The sequence below is a fragment of the Malaclemys terrapin genome, chromosome 1 (assembly GCF_027887155.1).
Source record: "Malaclemys terrapin pileata isolate rMalTer1 chromosome 1, rMalTer1.hap1, whole genome shotgun sequence".
NCBI classification, from domain to species: domain Eukaryota; kingdom Metazoa; phylum Chordata; order Testudines; family Emydidae; genus Malaclemys; species Malaclemys terrapin.
This window is the reverse complement of record NC_071505.1, coordinates 293,227,584-293,240,391: the sequence shown is the minus strand read 5'-3', so window position 1 is coordinate 293,240,391 and position 12,808 is coordinate 293,227,584. Positions and strand designations below refer to the sequence as shown.

The window sequence follows — 12,808 nt, the reverse complement described above, 5'->3', positions numbered from 1 at the left end:
CAGAGTCCTGTTTCCCTGAACACAGTATGAATCAAACAGCAGAAGACAGTTTCTTTGCTCTCAGTTCTAAGCCTCTTTCCAGCCAACTCTCTCTGCCCCAAAGCGCTCTCAGTTTTTAGTTAGGAACATGCTACACGTGCTTTTCTGGCTATCTCTGGTACTTCCCTGCTACTTTGTCTGCTTCCGTAGTGTTTCTGCTGCTGCTGCTGCTTCTTCTCTCACTTACACACACACACACACACACACACACAGCTAGTCTACACTAGAATATTAGATCACCCCAACAATGTCATTCAGGGATGTGAAAAATCCACCTCCCCTCCCCCAAGCAGCATAGTTAAGTCAACCTAAGTCTTCATGTAGACAATGAGAAGTCAATGGAAGACTTTTCCCATCAGCCTAGCTACTGCCTCAGGGAGAGGTGGATTAACTATGTCAACAGGAGAACCCCTCCCATCGGTGTAGTTAGCATCTACACTTATGGTGACCAGACAGAAAGTGTGAAAAATCGGGACAGGGGGTAGAGGCTAATAGGCGCCTGTATAAGAAAAAGTCCCAAATATCAGGACTGTCCCTATAAAATTGGGACACCTGGTCACCCTATGCACACGTGAAGTGCTAACAGCAGCACAGCTGAAGTTGTACCACTGTAATGTTTCAAGTCTAGACAAGCCCCCCATGAGTGCGCGCACGCGCACACACACACACACACTCACACACTCTCTTCCCTCAACCAATATCCCCACTCATGTATTTGCATTCAGCCCCCAGTCAAACCCCTCCACCTACATAGCTCAGATTTCTGACCAGCCTTATATGTGACCGGTTTTTGGGTGGTGGCTTCAATTGATTCAGCTATCTATTCCATGTTTGACTTGTTTTTTAGATTTCTCCGGAATGAAGGGTGGCTGTTATGCCCACCAGCTTCAGTGAGTTTTCACCCAATTCCCAGCATAATGCTATGTATAAACCTCTTTTGCAATAGCCTGAATAAACTCCTGTGTTCTGCTGGATTCATTTCATCTTTAATACAGTGTTCACACTTCTCTTTGAGTACAATGACCATATCAGTTCAGTTATTGCCTGGCATAGTAAGGGGATCAGACATGTTCCCTGGCTCCTGTATACAACCTATCAGCTGTAGTGCTGTAATATATTAGAATAAACTCTTACAACAATTAAGATGCAGACATTGGAATTAAAAACTGGCATTACACACACACAATGTGAAATTACAGACATGTCTATCCGAGAAACTACATGTACGTGTGTTATCTGGTTTATGGAGTCCAGGAAAAGATACAAGGGATAGAAAATCATTTAATGGCAAAAAAATAATAATCCTGGAGTAATTCTTTGCCTCTGTGTAACCCCTGATGGTTTTCCCTCAGCCATGGGTCAACTTTCCTTTATTTATTTTGTTACTTAAAGCTGTAATGAGATCAGGAGAAACCCTTCTCTCTCCTTTGCAGTCTAGCTTCCCTTGTATCATGCAGATGTTTGTGGAGAAGGGATAATGATTTAAAAGCTCTAATTTTGTTATGGCCTGAAGCCTGTCTGTGATCTAAGCTGATTGTAATGTGATTTGGGAAATACTTTCTTACTTAGACAGGGTCAATTTATCTTGGGGAGAGGGAGTGGTAGGAAGCATTGGCCTCATTGTTTAGCAGTTAGAGTAGAGACCTGTTAATGCAATGCTCCTCACCATGTCATAAATCTGTGGTACAACTATCTATCTTATTCATTCCTGCCTTCTTTATATTTATCATGAACTGGATTGCCAAGTTCCTTTACAATGTGCCTTATATAAGAGGACACTCCCATGGCTGGAAATTGAAACTGAGATTGCACCAGACTGGATAGGATTATGGGGAAGATGTGGCCCTGATTTATCAAGCACCCTAACATTGGTGCTGTGGGGATCAGCACTAAACCAAGAGCACTAAGCAGTTACATGGTAACATGGCGCACTTCTCTGTCAGGGGATAGCAGAACCACACAACACCATATCCCTATACAACTAAGTGATGAGATGCTTACGTCGTTTCATAGATTCCAAGGCCAGAAGGACCATTGTGATCTAGTCTGACATCCTGTGCAACACAAGCCGTAGCACTTCTACTCCTGGGGAAATTTGGCACCAAAAATTAAAAATCCTATGCACAATATTTTAAAACTCTGCATGTTATTTGTCAACACAACACTATATAATAATGCCCAGTTTCAAATTTTGGTAATTTCAAAATACCTGTCAGCAATTATGTCTGTAACAATACAGACAAAAAAGATTCCCCCAAGAATGGAGAGTTAAAGAAATCTCTATGACAACCCAGTTCCTGTTTCTCTGCCCCTTCTCCCTTGGAGCCCAGCTGCAGCATGTCCCTCCTCTTCCCTCCCCCCCCCTGCACAGCCCAGACTGCCACAGCTCCTCCCCTCCTCTTCCCTCCTCTCGACATCCAGAGGGAGAAAGCCTGATGCTGGGTCCTAGGCTTGCATGGAGTTTTCAGCAACCTGATTCCTTCCTTCATGTCATTCTAGGAGCTGTAGCTGCCTGGAACCCTTCAGCTCCCTTCCTCTCCCCCCAGCAGTGTCTATTTGCAAGCTAGGGAACTGGGCTCTGCTGGGTCCAGTGGCCCCTAGTGCAGGCCAGCAGCTCTGCAGCCCATTTCTGCTAGGGGGGAAAAGGAATTTCTGCACAGAACATTAATTGTGCACAAATTCTGTATTGTGCCGTGGTGCAGAAGTCCCCCAGGAGTAAACTTCCATAAAATACTTCCTAGAAAATATCTTTTAGAAAACATCCAGTCTTGATTTAAAAATTGCCTTCAATGGAGAATTGTTCCAATGGTCAATTACTTCACTGTTAAAAAAATTACACATTTCCAGTTGGAATGTATTTTGCTTCAACTTCCAGCCATTGAATTGTATTTACTTTTCTCTGCTAAACTGAAGATCCCATTATTAAATATTTGTTCCCCAAGTAATTACCCTTTAACCTGGTCTGTTAAGTTATAGATGGAGCTCTGCGAGTCTATCACTATAAGGCATGTTTGCTGATTATTTAATCATTCTTGTGGCTCTTCTCTGAACCCTTTTCAATTTGTCAACATCCTTCTTGAATTGTTTATTCCAGAAGTGATTGCACCATGCCAAAGACAAAGGTATAATACCCTCTATTTCTACTTGAGATTCCCATTTATGAATTAGCCCTTTTGGCCACAGTGCACTTGGAGTACATGTTCAGCTGATTATCCACCATAACCCCCAAATCTTTTTCAGAGTCACAGATTCCCAGGACAGAGTCCCCTATCCTGTATATATGGCCTGCATTCTTTGTTCCTACATGTATACATTTAGCTATATTAAAATGCGTATTGTTTGTTAGTGCCCATCTTAGCAAGTTTATTTTTATTTATTTATATTTTTTATTTATTTATTTAAGTGATCCAAATTGCTCTGTATTGTGACCAATCCTCTTCATTATTTACCACTCCCTCAATTTTTGGGTTATCAGTAAACTTTCAGTGATGATTTTGATCAATAACCTGGAAGAAAACAATGTTCACTAGCATAGGGCAGCAAACAAATCCCTGCAGGACCTTCCTAGAAACATACCTGTTCAATTATGATTTCCCCATTTACAGTCATATTTGGAATTTTATCAGTTAGCCGACTTTTAATCGATTTAAAGTGTACCATGTTAGCTTTATCTCATTCTAATTTTTTTTAATCAAAATGTTGTGCGGTACCAAGTCAAATGACTTACAGAAATCTAAGTATTTCATCAACACTATTACCTTCCTCAAACTTGTAATCTCAAAAAAATATCAAGTTAGACAGGATCTATTTTCCATAAACCTATGCTGATTGGTATTACTTATTACCCTCCTGTAATTCTCTATCAAGTCTGGTATCAGCCATTCCATTATCTTGCCTGGGATTGATGTCAGATTGACTGGCCTATAATTACCTGGGTCATCCTGTTTGCTCTTTTTAAAATACTGGTACAAGATTAGCTTTCTTCCAGTCTTCTGGAGCTGCCCTAGTGTTTCAAGGCATGGGGGGAGGGGCGGAGAGCAGGGAATCAATATTAATGGTCCAACAAACTCCTCAGCCAGCTTTCAAAACTCTTGGAGTAAAGTTATCTGGATCTGCTGATTTAGAAAATGTCTATCTTTAGTTGCCGGTGTTTAACATCCTCCTGAGATACTAATGGAATGGAAAGAGTGTTGCCATCATCATGTGATAGGATCACATCATTTTTCCTAAATACAGAACAGAAATATTACTGATAATTCTAACATTTCCATCTAGTATTAGACCAATAGCATTATTGGGATTTTATTCTTAATATACCTGAACTCCCTCTGATGACCATAGGTTTCCCTTTGTGTTGCTTTGATTCTTATTAATTTTCTATACTTCCTAGCTTTGATTAATATTCATTACTAGCAACTTTCTCTTTCTTACATTTCTTTATAGCTGCTTACACTTCCCTTGTAAACCAGGTCAGTTTAACAGGTACAACCCTCTCGAGTGTGGCTTTTTGGGCATCTAGTTCACATTTTTCTTCCCAGCTGATTTGGCTTGTAATTGTTTACAGGTTTGTGAATTTTGGTCCTTGGAAGGTACTGTGGACGTATATATTAAAACATTACTAGTTTGGACTTTATTCTGGTTGCATATTATAAATGTGATCAAGTGCCTAATCTACCATTAAGTTTTAGTTCTCTGAGGTATTAATTTAGAGAGAGTAAATGGGCTAAAGGTGAGGACATAACCCAATCACTGTCCAACATTCAACACTGCTAAACAAGATTTAGTGTTTGGTATACCCAGTCTGCTTAGTACCATGGCAAACACACTGTTAAAAATCCTTTTAACCTTTTATTAAAGATAAAGAAATGAAAAAACAATTAAAGCATTTGAAATGTAAAGTATTAAATAAGGCTTCAATTCATCAGCCCTTGGTCCCTGTCGCTGAAGAGAGGTTTTAGAAGGACCCCTTCCTTGACAATCTAACATGGCAAAAAAAGATGTTCAGGGAAAGAGAAAATGTTGAAATAATCTGGAGCTGTTAAAATCTGATCTGTTTCATCCCAGGTGGTGTTTGGGGTTCAGGTGAAGCCAGTACAGGTGGGAATGCTATTTGAGTCCCTCTCCCTGGCCCACTCAGGACATCTCGATCACAAAGGTCCAGGGTCCCAGTAGATGTTGGGGGTGGCAGCCATGATTGTGAAGATCACTCCAAGTCGCCAGTTTTTCTCCCCAAGTCTTTCTTTAAGGTCCTGAAAAAGGAGTGATGGGCAGATATGACATTACCCAAGGTACAATCTGGACAGTTGACAAGCTGTGCCCCTTAGTTCTCTAACCTGGGGTGTCTTTTACACTGCTTCACTGTGAGAGCTGCCCCTCCTGGCCTGCTCACACACAGCCTCTAGCATATAAATTGCTCGGCTATATAATTCAGCTAAGAGTAACACCAACAAATTCTGTAGCCTGATCTATAGATTATGAATAAGAATTCCCATTTATCACTTTAAGGATAAACAGGTTCTTATCCCAAGATCAGGCCCAGTATTATTAAAATTACACAGTTGGGAACCCCAATGTGCACAGGTGCAAAACTCACAATAGGAACTCTTATATTTACAAATAATGTATTAATACATTTTGCAGTCACACACACTAACTCAGTAAGGTAGAGAGAGATAATACAGAAAGTACATCTGAACATCCATACTCACATCATCACTTGCAGAACAACCTGAAAATGTTAGCCAATCACCTTCCTTATTTTCACCAGTGGCCATCATTCCAGCCCCTCCCTAGGACAACATTTCGCTCCCCTACTGCCCTAGGCTGCCACTTTTATAACGCTGATGTTACCATGTCTAATGCATATTCTGTAGGGGTTTCGTCCTCTTCCTTATTTGTATTTCCTCCCCTTACCAATATTAAGGTGGCTTTCTATAGGTTAGTATATTTATGATTTCACCCCATTATCACATATGTCAATTCGTTGTCATGACCCTCTTGCGGTCAGATGTTCCATCCAAAACCTTCCAGAAGCTGGTGTTAGTTCATGTTTCTATGGTTGGGTGATGTCATTATCGAAAAAATTCCCCCTTACAGTCAACTTCCAGTTCCTCAAAACTTATGGGTTACCTACGTTTATATGACAAAGTTCGTAGGCCTCAAGCCTCATGCTAACTTCTGCAGCCAATGTCTTAAAGGATACAAACCTGTAAGTTCCTTGCCTGACTGCTAAATATAATAAAGCAGAATATAATGCAAAGCAGAGAATACAATAGAGGTAAGATAGCCCACTGGGCTACAATTCCCAGTCCCAGACTTGTGCAGCAGATGCACATTTCTGGGGACAATACAAGCTCATAGGAAGTCTGTCATTTCATTAATAGAAAATGATGTTCACAAACCCTGTTATCTCAAATGGAGTTTCCCAAACACTTGAATCCAAACACACTGTACTGCCCAGCTTAAGCAATAAAACAAGTTTATTAACTACAGAAAGATTGTAAGCGATTACAAGTAATGAGGCATAAAAGTCAGAATTTGTTACAACAAAATAAAAGGTAAAATGCAAATACCTAACTTAACAAGCTTAGTGAACTCCAAACAATAGGATCGCTCTCACCTCAAATTCTAGCCACGATCCCTCCCTAGTCCAATGATACTTCCTTTGTCTTTCAAGTGTTGTTGATGACATGAATAGAGATGAAAGGAGAGATAATCTGTGGAGTTTGCTCAGTTTCTTATAGCAATTCTCTTCTTTGAGAATCATCTCCAGCTGGGGATCAGGCTGGAAAGTCGATGGGATGGGAACTTCCAGCTGTTTTTGCCAATCTGTACATCTTTCACACCCTTTTTCCTGCCAAAGAATGGGAGCTCAACCAGATGCTAGTCTATTTGATTTTTGTTGATACTTGGCTGAGGCATCAGTTTGCCTTTTGTCTGAGGAACTGGTTTGTGCTTGCTTTTTAAAATTTGGAATATGTCTCAACAATGTAAAAGTCAACTACATACAATGTTGTCACACATTTTACCAGGACAATAATGATCAGCACATTATGAGTTTTCAAATGATCCCTCACAAGGCATGGATTTTGTACAAAATCAGTTATAGTTTTGTAAAAAGTGTGAACATAGGGATACAAACTCTCACAGTAGAATAGCCCATCCCTCCTCGTTTTGTTCACCAACTAGGCCTGGTTTCCAACACACCAATTTTGGTTCACTGATTTCTTGTTCCATGCTTACCAAGCATGATTTTAACAGTCCTAGAGTTATATCAAGAGGACTTTTTGTTTGGACTAATTCAGTCTGTCTTCCTTTTTTACCTTTTCCCATCAATGTTTGTAGTTTTAGGTTATTGTGATGCCTAATTGTAAATTCATAAGCTAGATTTGTAGGCACAGTTTTGACAATCGTGATCAATTCCTTTTTACCTGTCAAGATAGGTTCTAATATAGAATTCCCCCAGGTTGAAGCAACACATTGAGTTAGGAAATTGTCATCTATAATAGGAAATTCTGATGCTTTAGTACTGGCTGCCTGAGATCTCCAGCAAGTCACTCAAATTGAAGTGCCCCATGATCACAGCTCTCCCCCTCCCCCCCCAACACACACACACTATAGCTAAGTGCTTAAGGTGATTAATAAAGAGCCTGACACTTCAGCTTCACAGTCTTAAAACTAACAAGCTCTAAGACTTTGCAGAGTTCCAGGGAGCTGCTGTAAAATAATAATTTAGACAAAAAAGAATCCTCGAAGAAGGTTTAGCAAAAGGGCTGTGATTTAATTACTGACACCACCAACAGGGAACTGCAACTGTGGTGAGTGGCAGATTGAACTGATCACAGTATGCCGTGCATGGAAAGATTTTTTTCTAAGCCATCTCTTACCGAAGGAGGTGGAAAAATCAGGAGGGAGAAACATGAAGCTGCCTTGTGTTCTGGAGCCAGAGGAGAGATGACATTGGCAGAATGCTTGTGTTATTAAATATGCATTTGGTGTGGTCATGCCTGAGGTGGATTCAAGGTGGCTGGAACCCACACTAGATAGGGGCATGGTGAGACAAATGTAAAAAATGAGTGGTAGGAGAGGAAGGGAGAGTGGGGGGGAGGAAAAGGGCTAGATTCTGCCACCCTACACTGAGTAATACCTTACTCCAGAAGTATTTGTTGATTTTAGGGCACTACTTGCATGGTAAGGGTGCTACTCAGCATGAGTAAGGGCAGCAAAAGATGAGCCCACCTAATGGTTGTAAAGAGCTTTGAGATCCTTAGCTAACGGGTGTTCTCTAAGTGTACAGAATAAAAATCAGCTCACCTGAATCTGAACTCACAACAAGCTTGTTCTGATGGAAACCCATTGGCCTGTGTCTGTTGTGGGCATTTGCACCTGTGAAAAATGGGTGTACAACACAGCTGTTTTGGTCTGGCAGCTTGTTATCCCTGCTATGCAGCCACTTACCCCTGTGCAAAATGGATGCGAAAGTCTGATGAATTGGAGCCCATTGACTAATGCACTCTCTGTACTTTTGCAGCAGCATGACTGAGATTAGACTCTGGGCTAAGGTACTTGGGGTCTGGTAGAGTACACGCTAGAGGCATTTCCCTTTCAACACTTAATTGGGTTATTAACTTTGTTTCCCAGCCAGAACAGCTGGAATGCTACAGAAAATTCCAAGGATCACTTAGAGTTTTACTTCAAATACACATTTTAGAAGTGAGATATTACAGCAATATTTGAGTACCAACCTAACAGTGGGCCAGATTCTGCAACTCACATGGAGTAGTCCCTTTCTCAGTGACTAATCCCACTGAACTCCGTTGATTTCAGTGGGACTATCATGGAGTAAGGTGCTGCACAGCCTGAGTATGGGTAGCAGAAACTAGCTCTGTATTAGTAGGATGAAGTGGTACCAGTTCAGTCTGGTGTTTCCAAAGCCATATTTGTTTTATTTTGCGGCAAATGCTCTGTGGCCATGGCCAAAACACAGTGGAAGTGTCTCATCTTCACTGCATGGGACAGGGACAGGCAATGGACACCTGGAACAAGGGGACCGCACACTTGTGAGCTATGCTGGCCTTCCATAATGCGGGGAGCAGGGGGAGTGGGTATGATACCTTAGACTAAAAGACAGGAGAAGAAAGAGGCCATGTCTAATTCTCCACTCCCACACCGCTCATGATCTGTAAGGGCAGCCATAGCCTGGCTGCACACTAATTACAGCAGGCTGTGGATTCCATCCCACCTTTTGAATCAATGTTTCTAGTCTCTTTACTTGACCTGTGCATGATTTCCCATTTGTCCTGCCGAGAATTAATCATGTCACACTTCAGTTCAGTGTCAGAGGACAGTACCTGTTCTATGATTTATAGAGGGAGATAATTGTATAAGAATGTTCCGAGTGGTCTCAGACTTTGTAGGAGACAGATAGCTGCATCCCAAAATGTGACAGATGGTGCTGTGCTCAGTTTATGGGGTGATAGTGTGAACTCCTTTACATTTCTAGGTATCTGACCTAGTGGGGAGTGAAGGACAGATTTTTAAAGGTATATGGGCACCTGAAGATACCAATAGGCGCCTAGTGGGATTTTCAAAAGTGCCTGGGTGCCTAGCTTCCATTGATTTCAATGTGAATCAGGTACTTAGATGCCTAAGTGGGATTATCAAAATCACCTATCTGCATCTTCAGATGCCTGAGGTCCTTTTAAAATCTGGTCCAGAGTGTCTATCAAATCCACAGTTTCCATTTGCCCTAGTGTGGAAGAGGACATCCAAAATCAGATACTTCAGAAATGAAGCTTTTGTTATTACTCTAAAGTCTGTACATCCCTTAAAACTAGACCGGAAGGGTTATGTAAGATCAGAAGGGACCTTCACGAAGGGATTGCTTAGTGGAGAATGCAGCAGAAAGATTGGTCACAAAACAAACCTGGCTTTCTATCTGTTTATCTTCTTACAACCAGAGGCGTAGCGAGCGCCCTCCGTACCCTCCGACCGGAGGGGGCCCTGCAAGGAAGGGGGCCCCTAAAAGTGGCAAAATAAATACCGCATTCCAGTTTCTTCATTGTAAGGGGCCCCGCCCGGACATATGTTCGGAGGGGGCCACTGTTCGGAGGGGGCTACGTTCTTTGTTGCTACGGCCCTGCTTACAACACACCCATTCTCATGGTGTCTGACACTTGCCAAGGGCACCCAGTGTTATGGGGCACCACTCCACCAGCCTGAGCATGAGGAAATCTTGTGTGCATCTGCTGTGGATCAATTCCCTGAAACCACCAGACTCTGGCAACACAATCACTGTTGTCTAAGTCGCTGTAGGCCTCACTCTCTCAGTGCACATTAGCAATAGGCACACACCAACCCCGATTCCTGAGCATTCTATGTAGTGTCTAGCCCCTTAACTACTGAACACTCAATTACCAGGCCTGCTGCTTCCAAAGGAACAATGCACCACAGCTTACTACTTCTTTAGAAAACATCTATGCTGAAAACTCAGCACGTCAATGTAGTTATAGTGAAAACAAAAAAATAAATTTAACAAAGAACAGATTCAAAGGATAGTGAATAAAAATATTGGAAATAAGTGGTTATATATTGACCATAGCAGGCTTTTTAGAGATGAAGCTAAAATAACCGGTGTGACACAGGCTTTTATTAGAGACTTTGTATGTACATATCAGACCCAGAGGATTCCTGTAACCCTTATGAACCCTTTATGCCCAGTGCCAGTTGGTATCAAGAGATTGCTGAGTTAGTGTCCTTGTGGCATCAGATGATATAAAACAGTGGCTCTCAACCTTTCCAGACTACTGTACCCCTTTCAGGAGTCTGATTTGTCTTGCATACCCTCAAGTTTCACCTCACTTGAAAAGTCCTTGCTTACAAATCAGACAAACATACAAAGAAGTGTCACAGCACACTATTACTGACAAATTGCTTACCTTTCATTTTTACCATATAATTATAAAATAAATCAACTGGAATATAAATATTGTGCTTACATTTCAGTGTATAGTATATAGAGTAGTATAAACAAGTCGTATGAAATTTTAGTTTGTACTCATTTTGCTAGCATTTTCTATATAGCCTGCTGTAAAACTAGGTAAATATCTAGATGAGTTGATAGGTTTCAGAGTAGCAGCCGTGTTAGTCTGTATCCGCAAAAGGAACAGGAGTACTTGTGGTACCTTAGACACTAACAAATTTATTTTTATGCTCTAATAAATTTAAATTTATGCTCTAATAAATTTGTTAGTCTCTAAGGTGCCACAAGTACTCCTGGTTTTTTTAGATGAGTTGATGTACCCCCTGAAAGACCTCTTCATACCCCCAAGGGTACGCATACCCCTGGTTGACATCCACTGCCAAGAAACCTCAGTCTTATGAGCTGAACTCAGCTAGTTCCAATACCTTGTGGTTTGAGCTGGACTGATTCAGTGACCCCACAAAGGCTAATGGGAAACAGGAGTGGGAAACCAGCCTATAGGAAAGGGTGGGAGGACTAACACCCCACATCTTGCTGGATATACAGATACTAGTCTTGGGTTATGTGCAAATACAGTGTAATAGACAGATGTAGGGGACATCCACCCCTCACATGGAGGTGAACAAAGCACTCAGAGTGCAGCACTTCGCAGCATGAGGCTGTGGCCCACCGAGTGACATTTAATCTCAGCCATGTTTAATGATTTTTCTATTGTTTTCCCTAATCAGTTTGCTTTTATTTAAGGTGTCCAAAAATTTGGAATTATTGACTGTTGTGTTTGTGGCTTTTCACTTTTGGGCACCATAGAAGAGGCTGGGAGGTATAATCTTAAACAGCATGCTTGATGGGGTGCTCTGTTCACCACAGGTATGACACCTCCTCCAGGTCATTCTGAGGGAACAGCTCACAAGGTCAACATCCCTTCCTATGATAGCACACTGTCTCCCCACGTCTCTCGGTAGGTTTGCAGCACCTCTCTGCACCACAAGCTACTACTGCCACCACTTCCTGGTGACTTGGACCTCCAGCCAGGTCATGATACATGTTTTCCCCTTCTAGGGTACCCAAGTTTTCCTTCAGCAGTCTTCCCATTCACTGACTTGCAGTGCCACACCTTCAGTGGTTGGCAAGGGAACCCAGGACCATCCTCTACTCCAGGTTCTGGCTCAGGGACCCTCTAACCAGCAGTCAAGGTCTGTTCCCTTCTAGACCTTCTACCTTTCCCTGAGCCCTGTCCTACCTACCTGGCTTCCCCACCTGAGTTTGCCACTCAAAACACACCACCCTTCTTCCAAGGAAATGACTACAGACTTTCCCTAGAGCCCCTTCTGTTGCCAATTTCCTGCCTTTATAGTCCCTGCCCAGCTTCTTCTGTGGCAGCTGGGCTTCCTCATTCAATTAGGGGATTGCTTAGCCACCTGGTTCCTCTCAGCTGTGGCCTGTTGGGTTAATTAGCCCCTTTCTTAGTCTTCATTAACCCTTTCAGGGAAAGTATGAGGTGAACACCCTATTGCACCATGTCAAAAGTGAGGTGCAAAAGGGTAGGATTCATATGAAATAAAAAGGTTACAGGCTAGATCCTTGCCTGCTGTAAACTGGTTGTATTACTTCAGTGGAGTTACGCTGACTTTCATCAGCTGGGTCTCTGGCTCTGAATCCGTTCGTATTTCAGTCCATTTTTCAAACTATCTGCTATGTCTATAATTGGATTTTTTTTACAATGACATGGTCACAGAGGGAATATACAGCTCCAGAAAATAATTGTGGTTCTGGCCTTTTAGCTTCAGA

The 12,808-nt window shown here is 41.9% G+C and overlaps 1 protein-coding gene across 3 annotated transcripts in view; it reads left to right on the top strand.

Annotated features, from left to right (window-relative positions):
- The window catches only part of SIAH3 (siah E3 ubiquitin protein ligase family member 3), a 61,980-nt gene that overhangs the window by 24,506 nt on the left and 24,666 nt on the right, over positions 1-12,808 (top strand). The window lies entirely within an intron of this gene.